Source organism: Aquila chrysaetos, chromosome 20 (assembly GCF_900496995.4).
Source record: "Aquila chrysaetos chrysaetos chromosome 20, bAquChr1.4, whole genome shotgun sequence".
In the NCBI taxonomy this organism is placed as follows: domain Eukaryota; kingdom Metazoa; phylum Chordata; class Aves; order Accipitriformes; family Accipitridae; genus Aquila; species Aquila chrysaetos.
Genome location: NC_044023.1, coordinates 9,490,882 through 9,506,197, shown reverse-complemented (window position 1 = coordinate 9,506,197; position 15,316 = coordinate 9,490,882). Strand labels below are relative to the sequence as shown.

The following is a 15,316-nucleotide window of genomic DNA, read 5'->3' as shown; positions in this document are numbered from 1 at the left end:
GAGAATAAGGCATGTTATAAAGGCACTACCTGAAAAATACAAATAGATCGTCATTCTTTGGAAACAAAATTAAGGGGAAGTTTAAAGAGGATTATATGCAAATTCCTCTGTAGAAATGAAGCTTGTGTGTATCAGAACTTAAAAACCATCAAAACTAGACCTTGGCTAGTTATCCGTTTCTGATATTTTGTACGACAGTCACAGCCCCTCTTTTGTTAGCAAACTATTTCTAAGTCAACTTTAGCATTTTTTACAAATGCATTTACTTCAAAATCTCCCACTAGCTCAATGAAACTACAACTGACCTTATGGACTACTGAAAAGTCATTGTCAGTGAGCAATATTTCAGACTAACTGGGTGTGATAATTGCTGTCCACCTGAGCCCCATGCTATCACTCACTTACCAGACTAGAGAGTACCTAATTCAGATACAGTATCCAAGACAAACAGACATAGAATTGCAGTGTAAATATTGTGCCTATACATATTTACAGCCTTTATTCTTCCTATCACTATGCCCATAAATAATACTAATTTTAAAATCCCTTTTATGAAAGTTTAAAGAAAGTAAATTAAGTGGTTGCAGATACCAAAATAAATGAACAGAATTATTCAAATCCTTTCTCAAGCAGTATTCACCCTGCTTTATTTAAAGAGTGTACTAAGAGAAAAATGCACTTTGACCGAAGTAATCCATACCAGAAATTAGAGAGTAAGCCATCCACTGAGTCCATTGAAAAGAGGAGCTGAGGTATAAAAACTACTAAAAACAATTCCTGTAAAACAGCAGAAAACAGAGAGAAAAGATGACTGACACTGAATTATGGCTCCAACTGTGAGTGATGGCTCCCACCTTTTCCGATGAGCAGTGAACATGGCAGCGTGACCCGCGTGGTCTCGGATCTGCCTGGCTTCTGGGCTGGGTCTAGTGACACTGTCACTGCTGCTCTGAGATGTCCCTTAGTGTATGACAACAGTTTTGAGGAAAGCATTGCTATTTCAAAGGGAAGATTTTAAACGGCATGTTAAGAGAAATCACGTATTTCAACTCAGATTTCATTTGCAAAGCTGCTGGGGGCATTCCTCAAACCTCTTCACGCAGGATTCGGGGCTGCCCCGACAACAGGAGGCTGTAATGCTGCCGTGTCCCACCACAGCTGCGATTCTGTCCAGCCTGGAGAAAGCCGACACGAGTTTGTCATTGGCTTTGGAGCGACGCCCTTTGGGAGATGCAACCGTTAAGGCAATGGGTGACCTGCTGACAATGCAATGCCTATTGCAGCAAGCCTTTGGAAAATAGCGTCTTCAGTATCTATCTGTGCTTGTGGGTATCGCTTGCCGTCAGGTGATGTAGCAGCATCTCCGTGAGTAACAGTAGGGCACAGGGAGTCAGCAAAGGCAGAGATGGAGCCACGTACGTTATTCAAGGACATTTATAGGTACAGAACAAGCAGTGTCTAAGACAGCTTCTGCAGTGCCAGTGTTAGCTGGTGCTGGGGAACCACAGTATTTCCTCAGAATATTTCTAATGGCTCCTGCTGCTCCGTGCAGTGGACACATGGGATGTTAACTTGTCCACAAAATGCTGGGTTACTCTTGGGTAGCTGAACACTCCTGCATACCGATTTCCTTCCCAAAAGCCTGTTTCTGTCATATGTCCTCCTCCTAGAAGTAACTGATGAAATAAATGAAAGTTATTCTCATTTTAATACTTAGACAAATATACAGTTTTAAGTAATCTATGTTTTCGTTTGTTCTTTGGGGGTTTTTTTAGGCTCATTCAGGAAACTCTGAAATAGGTAGGAGTTAAACGTTTTTGATCCTAATAAGATTTGAAAACAGTACATCTTCCAGAGTACCCATAAAAGTAAGCAGAAATTAGAAGGATTTTAGCATTCCTTAAAGATATAATTTCTTTTCATAACCTTATACTTTTCAGCAGTGATCCAAAAGGACTAGAAAATACAAGTGGCAACATAATACTACAATGTAAAATAAAAACATAGACTAATACCAGGAAACTACAGACTATTCCATCTGAGATTGTGCGGGGAAGTCTTTGAAACTATTTTAAGTGGCTCCAGCTTTTTTATTTATGGGAAGTACTTGGATGTTGACATTGAAAACAAGTTTTGCAAATTCTCAAATACAGAATCTACAAGAGCAGTAAATAAAGAAAAATGTTGTGAGATTAAAATCAACACCAAATCCCCCAAACTTTTGATCTTTAACATACATTGACTAATGGATGAGAAAGTGACTTTCAGTTTAGATAACAAGAGCCAGCTCTCTGGATCAAATAAATGCACAAAAGAAAAACCAGAGCCCGGTCCCTAGCCTGTGACAGACAACAATAAAACTCTACTGACTGCAAAGGAGAAGGAATGAACCCTTGAAGCAGACAACTGCAGAAAAGCAAAGACCTCTCAGACAATGAAAAAAATCAGTAATTTGACTCCTAGGTTGCATTGCTGTCAAAATGCAGAGTATTGAGAGAAACGGGAACTGACAATATTGCCTGCGGAAAAATCACAATTGTTGTAAAGGGGCTTAAGTAGCAAGAAGAGAGTCACTTCCTAAATTGCCAAAAAGCTATTCGATATAAACGATTCAGTCACTCAAAAATTCAGTTGATGTACTCTGCAATTTTAAAACTTAACAGCGAATTAAAAGACTGGCCCACTTAAGCAGAGTGCTTATATTAATCACTTGGGTAGCAATAGGCACCTTCCTTAGCTCTGCTTCATTATTCGAAGCAATTTTTTTTTTTTTTTTTTTCAACTTTAGTTGCTCTGCCTTTGTTCATGGTATCTTTCTGTCACCAAAACCAGCATGGACTCATGGATTTTTAAGGCCAAAAAGAGCCATTACAACAGAGACCATACATGTCATACAGTAGTTCATGCCTCTAGGACAGCATCTTACAGATTGAACCCAAACTGGTCTTTTAGAAAGTTATCCAAATTTGATGGTAAAACTCACAGTTGTAGAAAACCTACCACATCCTTTGGTAGCCTGTTCCAAATGCCAACTGTTACTATTCTATATGCATGATCCCTACATTTGCAAAGAATATTTATAAATAATATAAAAAGAATTCTATTGTTATACCCTTGCACCTAAGGCAGAATAAGGCCTGTTTATTGGCAGTAAGTGCACCTCTTCCTATTAGCATACTAAACTTGAGGTTACAGGTCTGAGAAACTTCTTCGGGGAGATAAATGAACACCTGAGAAAACACGGGCTTGTTAAAAAATGAAGGTGTATGGCTCTACTATGTGGCCCTGTGCCAACAATATGAAAAAGCAACTCCCAGCACCTGCACATGCATGTACAAGTTCTGATTTTAGCAGATAAGTGAGGGTGCATGCCACCTATTAAAGTGCTGGAGAAAAGCTTTGATCCCATTGACATCTTATATATGTGTGTGCATGTGTGCATAGGTGTAGCTATTATATATATTAAAAGGTATTTTAATCATTCATGTAGGAGCCTTTTTTAAGATGTCATTTTGTTTCCTCAAGATTTTTGTGTTTATCACTTAGTGATACCTAGGATGACTGAGAAGTTGAGAAAGAGGAAAGGCCTATGGTTTGTAATTTTATATGCTTTATTGAGCAAAACACCTGGAATGAAATGCTTGCTCTATCGAAATCAGTGCCAAAACTTCCACCCATTTCAGCAGGGCCAGAATTTCAAACCCAAGTCAAAAGGTCAGCTTAGGTGCTGAAAGTTAAACATCTGCTTAAGTAGACAAGAAAGTTTCCTCATTGTTGGCTCAGATGCACAGACAAGACAAGGCAAGACACAGCAGGTGAGGCTAAATAGCAAGGTGAAGGTTTACTTGTCACTCTTAGAAATACAACTGTAATGAACAATGTCCAGGTCCTGAATACAGGGTCATAAGATATACCAGAATCCCTAAATAATTATTTTGGAAATATAAAGATTTATGTTAATTGAACTAATGGATCTGAAGATCTTCACTGCCTCCAACAGACACTTCACCTCCAAAGCTCCTGACCTGCTGCAGCCCGGTCCTTGGCTGCGATGCAGGGCCAGCCGGCCCCGAGAGCTGCGCTGGACCTGTCTCCGGACAGCTGTCAACAGGCTGACGCCTTTCGCACTGTGGCTTATTAAGCAGATACTCTTTCTGTTTTACCTTCCCTTCTATGCTAAGAAGATTGGGGGTGGGGAGAAGGTTCAGTTTTTACCAGTCTAGGCAAAACTGGCCTCTTTTGGCTCCTGCTACTATGGATACTAAATGCTCAAAGCTCGATTGCACCCTTTAATGGTTAGAGTGCTGCTCTCCGCTGATCACTAACCCAGGAAACAACCGAGCTCGTTCCTTCAGCGAGTTATCCCCTATAAGACCTTTTGCTTGCCTCCTCCTCCTGTCAGCTCCTACCTGGAGCCTGCTGTGGGAGCAGGAAGAGAGTCGTACCTGGGAACAACTCAGTCAAATGCCCCAGCTAGCAGCAGAGAAGGGCAAAACTTTGCAACTCAACAATTACTCCTAGGCAATCTGTTTTATTTACCTGTTAGTTGGGTGTCAGTCTTCTACACTACATTTCTAAAAGCTTCGGTCACTTAATTTTTAACTGTCTCAAGCAGAAAGGCTTCCACCATGCTTTTTCATGCTCTCGGCTCCTCCTTTTATTCCTTGTTCCAGAAGTGCTAATGCAGCTCCTCAGTTTCAATCTCCCAGAACAGCAGAAAAACAGAATTCCTTGCCAGGAAAGCCTTAATGCTTCGAGTAAGAAGGAGAAATAATTTCTTCTTAGGGGCACGACCCTTTTTTGTTTCTCTGTAGTTAATTGCTGGGATTAACAAACTGTATCTACAAGTACATACAAAAAAGGCAAGAAATAGAGCCAGCTTTTCTTGCATACCCTACTGCTTCAGGTACTTGGGCTCTGATTCAGCCAGCGAAGCAAGTAAGCCTATGCCTCTCTGTAAATTTAGTCCCTCGTGCCCAATAAACTCAGAATTGGTAGAGTGGGATAGCCCTGATGAGGCTACCCTCTTGCAGAGCCTCTAAACTACTCCCTTTGATCTGAACAGGCAACAGTGATGCTTTCTTACCTCTTTCTTACCTCTGGCAGATGTCCTTTGCACAGGTACTCAGGTACACAGTACACAGGTACTTTGGGAAAGGGGACGGCATCTTTCTGCTGACCTGTGTGTCAGGAGCTGACTGGCCTTCTCCCTGTCCCTAAACCTACCCAAACTAACGAATGCCCAGTGATGATCGTTCAAAAGACAAACTCTACAGTTCTCCTTTTCGGGGACACTTGATAGGAGATGGAAATGAAGATAAACAACTTCAAAACATAGTACAAGATCTCAACTCAGCGACAGAAAATAGGTATACATTTTATCCTTCAAGATTACTGATCATTTTCAAGCAGTTGGTAACTTTCAAGCAATTTTTGCTTAACCTAGAGTTTTAGCCCCTTTCCCTTTCCACACAGTGCTTTCTCAAGACATCTGTGACGAATCAAACTAAACCAAACTTCCTCCTCACCGACCAATGCCCTTAGTCTTCATTTGATCCCATATTTAAAAGAATCTCAGGTCCACGATACCAGCATTTTTTCCAGCCTTCTGAACTCATCTTAAATTTCTTAAAATTCCCAGTAGTTCAGACTATATATTTTCGTCCTGCTCTTCAAGGATTTTTCCATTCTTCAGATTTGCTACAAACAGCTGACATGAGATGTGGCCATTCCCTTGCTCTAAAGAGCTCACACCTGGCTGGAATTTGGGAAGGTTTAGCAGTGTTTCATGTTCTCCAGTGTGGGGAGATCATGTGTCGTGGAGCCTTTGCTGCAGTCACTCAACTTGGGTTACTCAGTTCAGAGGCTAAACACTGTCATTTCAAACATTTAAGATGACTGCTTCTCAGGATGTGTTCTCAAGACAATGATAAGCAAAGCTGCCCTGGTGATGCTGAGAGAGACTTGAGGAGGCAGTCCTTCTCTTGGTGAGAAGGACAAAACTATAATCCTGCCTATGTTAAGACCAGTCTAAAGATGGATCATTGGAAAAGTTTTGTGCATTTCTAGGAGGAAGAGTATAATTCCATGGATGTATGTAAATTCTTTGTGATATTGAAGCAATGCTTTTAAGGAGGAGGACACAATTAAAGCACGCTTATCAACCTTGATTTCAGAAGGACATAGTGCAGTATTTTTTCAGGGAATAGAAGACAAACTGTTGAACTGTGTTACTCACTGTGAATAGTGCTTCTGAGGTAATTTACACGTCCGTGGAGCTTACAAATATGTATCTTCAGAGCTGGAAGAAAGATCCATGACCAAATGAACATTTAAGTCAAAAGAACTTACTTTTGACTTAATCAAACTTAGTCAAAATATCGAGATTACATTCAATAGATTCTGACCTAATTGAAAGTTAGAATTGGGAAACAGTAGGAACTTCATAACTGATTTCTATGGTTTTCACTACTTTTAAATGTGCTTGCTGCACCTTCATAGTTTTGAGTTTGAAGACAGCAGAAGCACTGCCATCTAAAAGTGGATAAAACTACCGCTTTGTTGCAATTGACAGTTGATTTTTTTTTTCCCCTCACAAAAGGACCGTATAAGTCTCATTCAATACATATTCAAGGTCAGTATATAATAGGAGCAAGACAGAGTTGGATGTTGGACTTGGAATATCTCGGTATATAATTTCCTGCTTCTGTGCTTTTGAACTAGCACCTTTTTTAACCCAGAAATTTAAGGTACATGGAAACCAAAGGGACTCTTTTGCTTTTTTGTCCTTTTAAAGATACTGCTTTTTCCTATGCCCTTCAATCATTTCTGTCTGCAATTTCTTTAACTATTTCTTGAATGAATTGATTTTGCAACTCTTAGTGGACCTTTCTTATAATCCACTCAATATGTGTGTTGGATGAAATACAGTAGTTTTATGTTAAGTTCCTACCTGTTCCTGATTTCCTGGGATGTGCATTATGTCATCTTGGTTTTGTGTTTTTGCCAGTGGGAAAAGTTTATCTAGGTCAATTTTATCAGTCTTCTGCATATGAAGAAAAGCATCAATTAGATCACCACAATGTCGCCCCTTCGCTAGTGAGTACAACCTTATTTTCCTCAACCGCTGCTCATTACGTAAATCTTTCTGTTTTGCAAGTGCCATGGGTTTTAACATTTCATACAGAGATTTCGATCTCATCACAAAGTCACATGGAAAAATTGGGCTTGTAGATAGCAGCAAGAACATCAAAACTCAAGCAGCACACAATTCTTTGGCAACAAGTGGTAACTTTTGCTCCCAAACCAGAATTACTGATTTTTGTTATCTTGAATTTCATGGAAATATGATGAAGAAATTCTTGAGGTAAACACAATTAAACTATGATCTTATTGTAGTTTGGAAAGTAACGCATTAAGTGGCAACAGCGTTTACCATGTTTATTGCCTCTCTGTGGCTTCCAGATTAAATGTAGGCAATGAGATTTACAGCAAGCTTCCTAATCATGTTTGTTGCAGTTTTTGCTGTGAAACTAAGGCTCTAGCTTTAATAAAGTTCTCAACATTACCAGTATATATAAAACTTAAAAATTTAGCAAATGTGCCAAAGGAAAAAGGACAGTTCCATGATCCATATATGGAGTGAGCAAAACATCATTCGGCATCTCTTTGAGAAAGACAATGAAATGAGGAGAAAGAGACCTTGAAGAATTGGAAAAGGGAAATACAGGATGAATTTTTCTACTTAGAAAGGATTTCTCTTCCTCTTCCACCAGCCAGCAGAAAAGAGAAGAGACACGATATGTTTGGCAACCTTTTCCATCAGTAATTATGATGTTTGCCTCGGTGTCTTGGCCATGTTTAAGTCCATCTTACATGGAGGGATGCATTCTGCTTAGCTGCTTTCCAAGCTTGTAGAATATGAGCTGGCTGGTACAAAAGCTGTGTAGCTGCATTAACCTGGCACTGATCCCAGGCTCGTCAACCCTGCTGTTTGCACTTCCCAAGTGTGTTAAATTTCTACTAATGTTCTGCAGAAAGAGACTTCTAGCAGAAATATTTGCTGATACAGCTTTCAGAAATGACCACTGTGGTATTGAACATTAATGATGTACTCACAAGTATTTCAAACAGCACTTGCATACCAAATACCGTGCTACTACCACGGGTATTGTTTTTATCTACCATGATACCATCCACAACTAAAGTCAGCTGATATATTGCCTCTTTTCTAACTTACTTTGACTGTGGTTAAAAGATTTTCACTTGTCTGAACGTTTCCTTACTTTTCTAAGGCTCCCCATTATATTTATTTGTGAAATGTTCTGGTTTGTAATGTCCGTGTGCTCTCAGATGGGCTTTAAAAACAGACTAGCAATAGCCACTTTGCAGACTGCATGTACTTTCCTCAAGATAAGCAACAGTGAGTGTAGATTTACAATTCTTTTAAAGCTTTTGTAGTGTACAAATAGTGCACTGGGGGAACACAAAGCTCCCCATTCACATTTACTACCTTCTCTGTGTCGTTTCTCACTTACCAGGGCACTTCTTGGTGCATTTTGACAAGCTCTGTGGATTTAAGCATTTTAAAAAATTCATTCATCTCCAAAGTAGTAGTTTATCTCTTATTTTCATTCTCTCAATTTGAATTTTCATTAATGTCTCTCATTTTTCTAGGTTAATGCTTATATTCAGAGGCACAAATGCCAGGGTTTGTTTGATGAGTTAAATAGTCTCACTGCATGACAGATTTGTTTGATGAAAGTCACCTTCCTTCCTGCCCATGCAATACTTTTCCATATTCAGGAAGCATTTTTAAGAGGAGACAGCATTGAGGTAATTCTGCCCCTACTTAAATCCCGTGACACCCATATTCGAAACTCAATACACCTAAAGCTGAAAATAAGAGCTCTTTAAAAGCCTTGGAGTTAAGAGTTACACACAGGCAGCATTTAGCCCTTTTGCTTGCATTTTTGTCCTTCTCCTAGCAGATGCAGCAAACAATTCTTTTCTCTTTACTCTGAGCAATGAAGTGAATGATATAGCACTATAAGTATGCATAACACTTTTTCACTCTTTTTTTTTTTTTTTTGGTGAGAAAACAGACAGTAACCCTGACACATATGAATAGAAAGCTGTAATTTTGACCTGTACAGACAATAGCCTGCCAGATAGTTGGGTCACAAATATCAAGGAAGAATGAAAAAAGACAGATATACATGAAATCCTGGCTCCATTGAAGTGGATGGGAATTTTGCCATTGATTTGAATGGAGCCAGGATTTCATTGTGAAAGTATCGTTCAGCTGTAAAAGTTGTCACTTTTAAGTCTGTACACCCTCATGCAATCAGTCCCAAACTCCTGATGAAAGGATTTGTAATTTTTCATATTGCCCAAATATTTTTTTTAACAGCTGACCCTTTCTCTTACTTAAACACAGCCTCCTTCTCCAAGACATGTATTGAATGTTTTTGTTGATTTTAATATGACTTTTAGCAACTTTCCCACATGCCAGCAAAGCCTGCTTGAGCTCTTTGCTTCCACTCAATTCCTCTTCTTGTTCTTCTCACCTTTGTTAAAATCACTGTGAACACAACAGAAACTATCTGAAAATAACATGGAACCTGGTTGAACTGTGGCACTTTCTGGCTTCCTGATGGCAGCAATACTTTATCATCATTTTGTCTGCTTTTGTTCTTGGCAATACATTTAGATAAACTACTTATCTACTGCTGTTATCTTTATTATGCCAAACACTATTAAGTTACAAACATGGGAGTCGACGTTTGGGGGACTTTTATGGGATCGTTTCATTGGGGAAACCTCTTGCTTGCTATCTATATGGTCAATGCATCTGTCTACCCTCAAGCCTGACTTTTGAAGAGGTAACGATGTGGTTCAAAGAGGAAAAAGAAGAAAGTAGAGGGCAAATATTTTATATTATGCTTCATATAAAATATTCAATGATGTAACTTGCAATAATGCAACATCACGCGACTTACACAAACCACTATAATGAGTTCACAGAAGAAAATTCTATTACATTATTTAGGACTGTATATTATCTGCTAAAAATAAATAAATCACCTAAACCGATCAAAAATAACCTTAGACAAATAGCAAATGTACAAGCAAAATATTAGTACAGTGGCAGTGAAGAGAGCTTGACCCCGGGCAGGAGCTGCGGGTCAGACAGCATGTGGTGCGGTTTGGCTGATGCTGGCAGGCAGTGCCCTCCCTCCCGAACGGACAGCTATTGCTCTCCCTACAGCACCGCGCGACCTGGGAGACTTTCCCTTCAGATGCCTGACAAGGAAAACTCTCCTCCACGGAAAGATTTGTACGAAACCGATAGTCATTTGCCCTGCTCTGCCACTGAGCCAGCACATAGTAGAGGAGCAAAGTGACTACCTGAAACGAGGAAGAAAGCAAACGTTTTTGCTGGACGTTTCCTGCCGGCAGAACGGGCACAGCGGCTTTTACAGCCGCGGCAGCCGGCGCAGGGGCAACAGCCAGACTCTGTCTAATGCACGAAAGGGAGCTTTTATGGACTTTCTCCACCCCAGCACCTTTAATGAAACCCAACGGCAGCAATCGGCTTTTGGCCCCACCTGAATTTCTAGGATCAGCACCAGATTTTGCTGTACCTTAGCACCGTGCTTCAGCCACGCGGAGCCTTGCAGGACCCCGGCTCCTCGTGAAGCTGAGGAGCGCCCTTGCAGAGCTGTCAGGGAGCTGGCGGCACCCGCCAGGTCCCATTTACTGCAGCAGGTGAGGAGAAACAGAGAGGGTGCGGCGTTCCTCCTCCCACCGCCGTGGCAAGCGGGAGCTCTGCCTTGTGCAGGCTCTGCCCAGCAGCCGTTTGCAGTCCCAGGGCTTTGGCCTCCGGCCCCGAGCTCCTGCGAGATGAGGGAATGCAGCTAGTTACCAGTCTGATGCTGTGATTGACAGCTGGAGGCGGCTTTGCCGGTGAGACGATCAAAGGGAAACCTGTGAAAATATGCTTCCGAGCTATATACGAGGGAAACCTATCCTGAGAACAAGTCACGTGAGTTTAATAAACACATCCTTAAAATAGTTATCAGTTTTACTGAAAATCTTCCAGTGATCCTAGCCCCTGATGGAAGTCTCATTGGGGGTACACCTACAGCTGTCAGATTTGACGTATGAAATCAAGTTAATCTGCTTCGGATTAAATTTGAGGAGAAAGAGGGTAAAAATTAAACACAATTGGTTTAGAATGAAATGGCTACTTTGTAGTTCTTGACCCTTTTATTTATAGTAAATATTTGACTTGCCTTGGAGTAATTTTTATTTTGAATGTCTGTAATTAATGACATGGTTCATTAGTTGCAGGGAAGCTAATGTAGCTCTGCTATACAGTAGTTCACATAATTGTGGGAGATAACTCATTCCACATGCTCGAACATTGTAATTTCAAAATATTTTCCTAATAGTTCTCAAATAGAAATATTTCTAAGTGTACATCGAAAACTGCCTATATCCAAGTAACATTAACAGACCATAGTTTAAGCATAACATGCCAAGAAGTATTATTTTTGGCTGTAACATAATTGGTATCACATGCTGTTGCTATTTTATATACTCTTTTCCTTTTTGCCTTAACTTTTATTATTTTATATGGGACAGGTATTACCTGAGGGTGACTTTCCATAACAAGATATAGGTGTATACTAGGTACTGGAATTTTAGCCATTTAGTTTTCTTGTTTCAAGCTGCGACAAATATATGAAGCAGTTAAAGAACCTAATCTAGCAAATATTTCCCCTTACACTTGGCAGAATAAACATAATTTTAACATGGCATTTTAAAAATCAGTTTAGATACAAAAGTGAAGCACAAGATCTAGAATAAGACTGAATCTGGAAAAAATTAACACCGTGAATACTCCTATAAATCTCACTTTTATGTAGAGGTATTTGACTTTAAGTATTTCAGCTCTTTTGTCCTCCTTACCTGTAAGATCTTCAGAAGCCTGATAACTTGCAATCCGTATCCCAGTGGCTGGGTGGGTCCTTACCTGGTCCTTAGGATGAATCACTCATCTTCCACTCCATAAAACTCTTTATATGTGTGCCCACTTACGATTTATCCTTGTCAGTTGATGGCAAGATCCTCAATACTGTGTGCCCTAGCTAAAATGCAACTAAGAAATCCCAATAGCGAAATAGGTACAGGACATTATTCCTGTTCCATCCTGCAGCTATTTAATGGGGGACCTGGGGGGAGCGTAGATATGGCACAGTTAACAATGTGAAACATTTACCTGTGTTTACTTTCAACAACATTACATAGACGTGATAACGTAGATGTAATAATATTGGTGCCGTGATAGTGAATATTACTGGTTTCATAGGTACACAAGAAGGACTTGCTACGCTTTTGTTTTTCAAGAAACTGTTTTTAAAGACTTTTAGGATATACTTCCGAGCATTAAAAGGCTCTCTAGCTACTGAAACAGAAGGATTTGCTTCCAACCCTGCTAAGTACGTGAAATCAGTATGTGACCTGATCCCCTTATGCTTGAGTCTTCCAGGATCGTGCAATAAACGCATTAAGAAACTGACTCGAGATCCAATATCAATGCCTGCCATAATTTGAATATTTAACATTTATGTAAGTCACCAAACCTGAACTCCAGACTTCAGGTTCAGGTCTAAATCTCACTAAAGTCTCTAGGAGCCCATCCATTGGTCTGAATGGCATTTGGGTCAAGGTACTTTCTGGCTGCCGGCGGAGCGTGGTAAGTGAGCCCTGACCTCGGGTGTGTTCCTGGCTGTGCCCCGACTCCAGAGGTGGGGACAACGCGGTCTCCTTGGGATGGAGCCGAGGCACACGGGTCAGGCAGGCAGGGAGCCGGGCACTTGAGATTTCATGGTCTGGGCAACTGGGGGACCAGGCAGAGTTTGGTACCGCAGGCGTTCCCTGTCCTGTCACGTATAGCTGGCCTCTGGAAGTAAAAGCAAAGTTACAGCCCTGAAAACGTACCAGTATGTTAAAATACTTTAAATACACACTTTATATGCACAGCTGCAAATCTGGTTTCATTCTGGAAAACTTAAGAGAAAAGTGCTAAGTGTGGCTTATTATGATAAGCAGGTGTATTACGTAGGCAATGCCATTTTTCAGGAAACGGGATTGGGATAAAAGCTATGAAAAAGTGAGAAGTATTTGTCCACTTGAGAAAAGAAACATTCAATTATTTAATTATTTTCAGGTTTGAGCTGTCTGTCAATAAGACTGAATTGTCTTTCTTAATACTGAGGATTTGTAGTGATCTTTCCTATGGAGCTCTGTTTCTACTTACTTGTTTGCACATTTCTATTTTATTTTACATAAAATATTTTGGCATGTTTTTCATATTGGGGTTTGGTTTCAGTATTCATAGACAAATTAAATGCTGCAAAAGGGAAAAATATTTATATTTGAAATAGCCGTACACAAAGAAAGGCAGTGCTATTTGCAATGCAAATCTTATTAATTAGAAAATTAGCTAAAATTATTATATTTGGATAAAATCAGAACTGTTATGTATCGAATTTTCTTTTCACGTTGGTGTAGAGTACAAATTTATTCCTAACGGTATTTTAAGACAGGTGTAACTAACAAGAAAAATACTAACATTAATATCCATTTTTATAGTAGCAAAATAGTGATATTTAAATTAGAAAATAACAGGGAAATGTAAACTATTGAAGTGGTCATTACTAAGAGCCTCCTTTCCAAAAGCTTGGTTTCAAGATTAGTTGTGTGATAAGAATTACTGCTATTATTATTTCTTTATACATGCATTTCTATTATACAAACAAAATAAAAAGACAGCCCCCAGCCAGAAGCTTATCTGGTACTATGATGTACCAGAGAAGTTTTTAAAATAATGAATACTCAAAGCTGCACATACATTGCCTGGGTTTTGCCATCACCGTTTGTGCCACAAGGGAGGGCGTTAATTGCATATCCAGGGAACCATCCCCAAATTTTACCCCTGCATCAGCAAAGTAATGAAAAGCTAATTCATGTGATATATTCAGGTAGTTCTAAAAGGTCACTTTGGCTAATTGTAAGATTTTTGAGTACCCAGAATAGCATCCAACATCAACATCATATGAAAAATCCAGTCTGAAATGCAGTTATGTGATTAGTTCTCGCCAATATTAGTAAATCAGACAGGTTTGAAGCAAACCAGTTCTGATTATATCACTTGAAACAATAGGATATATTAGTTAAGAAATCTTACGTATAAAATTAAAGATCTTCCATGTTGACTTAATATGGACCTCCTACACAGCTTGTAAAGCACAGTCTTTTTTTCCTTTTTCACATATTTTCAGTGTAATCCATCTATCTCTCATTTTTTTAAAGTAATAACAATCTGTAATTCAAACAGATGTAGCGTAGTTAACTCATAAAGAACTCCTGCAAGTAATATCCACAAATATATTTTACACTAGGCTTTGTCTTCAGAAACTATTTTAGAATGTCTAACAGCAACATCAACAGCAAAAAAAAGCTCTTTTGTGCGCACTTACATCAGCATTTTGGGGGGATCAGATACATACCTGTTGAAGCGATTTCCCCACTTGCTCGGCTGGGCTTCAAGACATGAAGCTGTGGAGGAACCCATGATCTGGATGAACCTGAACCAGAAGATGTGTTTCAGAAGCCCCAGTGAATTACTGGAGTTGTTGATGGGTGATCTGCCCAAGGGATTGGGCTAAACCTTGCCCAGAGTTAAACTCCTGGCTTTATCTAGGCGCTGGGATGTCAGATCTCTGCACTGACTGTGTCATGTTACAGACTTTCTCCTGCTGAGCCCATGGCTTTCTAATGTAGATGCAGTGTATGTTTTTCAAACACGAATTATATAGTTTTACTAATTACCAGTGATCTGTTTCCAGAAAGTCGCTTATTTCAGCTTCTACATTGCTTGGTAGATGGAGCACTTGATTCAGTAGGAGACCTATTTTTTTCCATTACAATGGAATTTATTTGTCCTACATTTGCCAGAAAACATTTTTAGGTATACTAAATACTACTATTTATCAAAAAATAATAAAAAAACCCAAAATGGAGATGGAAAGACAGTATTTGCAATGAAGGAAAGAGCAGCATAGCTAGATTATGTCTAATTCACCATGATTTGCGGTTGCAACCAAAACCCTTTGATATCAGAAACACAAGTTGTTCTACTTATGTCAGTTTGTTTTGGATTGGGTCTTTTATTGCTTAGAAGGGGAGTGCTAAACCATGGTGTTTCCTAACTTGTTTAAATCAAAGGGTTTTTACTACTTCTCAT

At 39.6% G+C, this 15,316-nt stretch overlaps 1 long non-coding RNA gene across 1 annotated transcript; it reads right to left on the bottom strand.

Annotated features, from left to right (window-relative positions):
* Nucleotides 1-645: 645 nt before the first annotated feature.
* Nucleotides 646-7,903, bottom strand: LOC115333441. The gene is made up of 3 exons (XR_003920792.1): nt 6,953-7,903; nt 6,239-6,301; nt 646-1,676 (listed from the first exon to the last, which is right to left on the bottom strand). It is a non-coding gene; the product is annotated as an uncharacterized LOC115333441 (long non-coding RNA).
* Nucleotides 7,904-15,316: the final 7,413 nt, after the last annotated feature.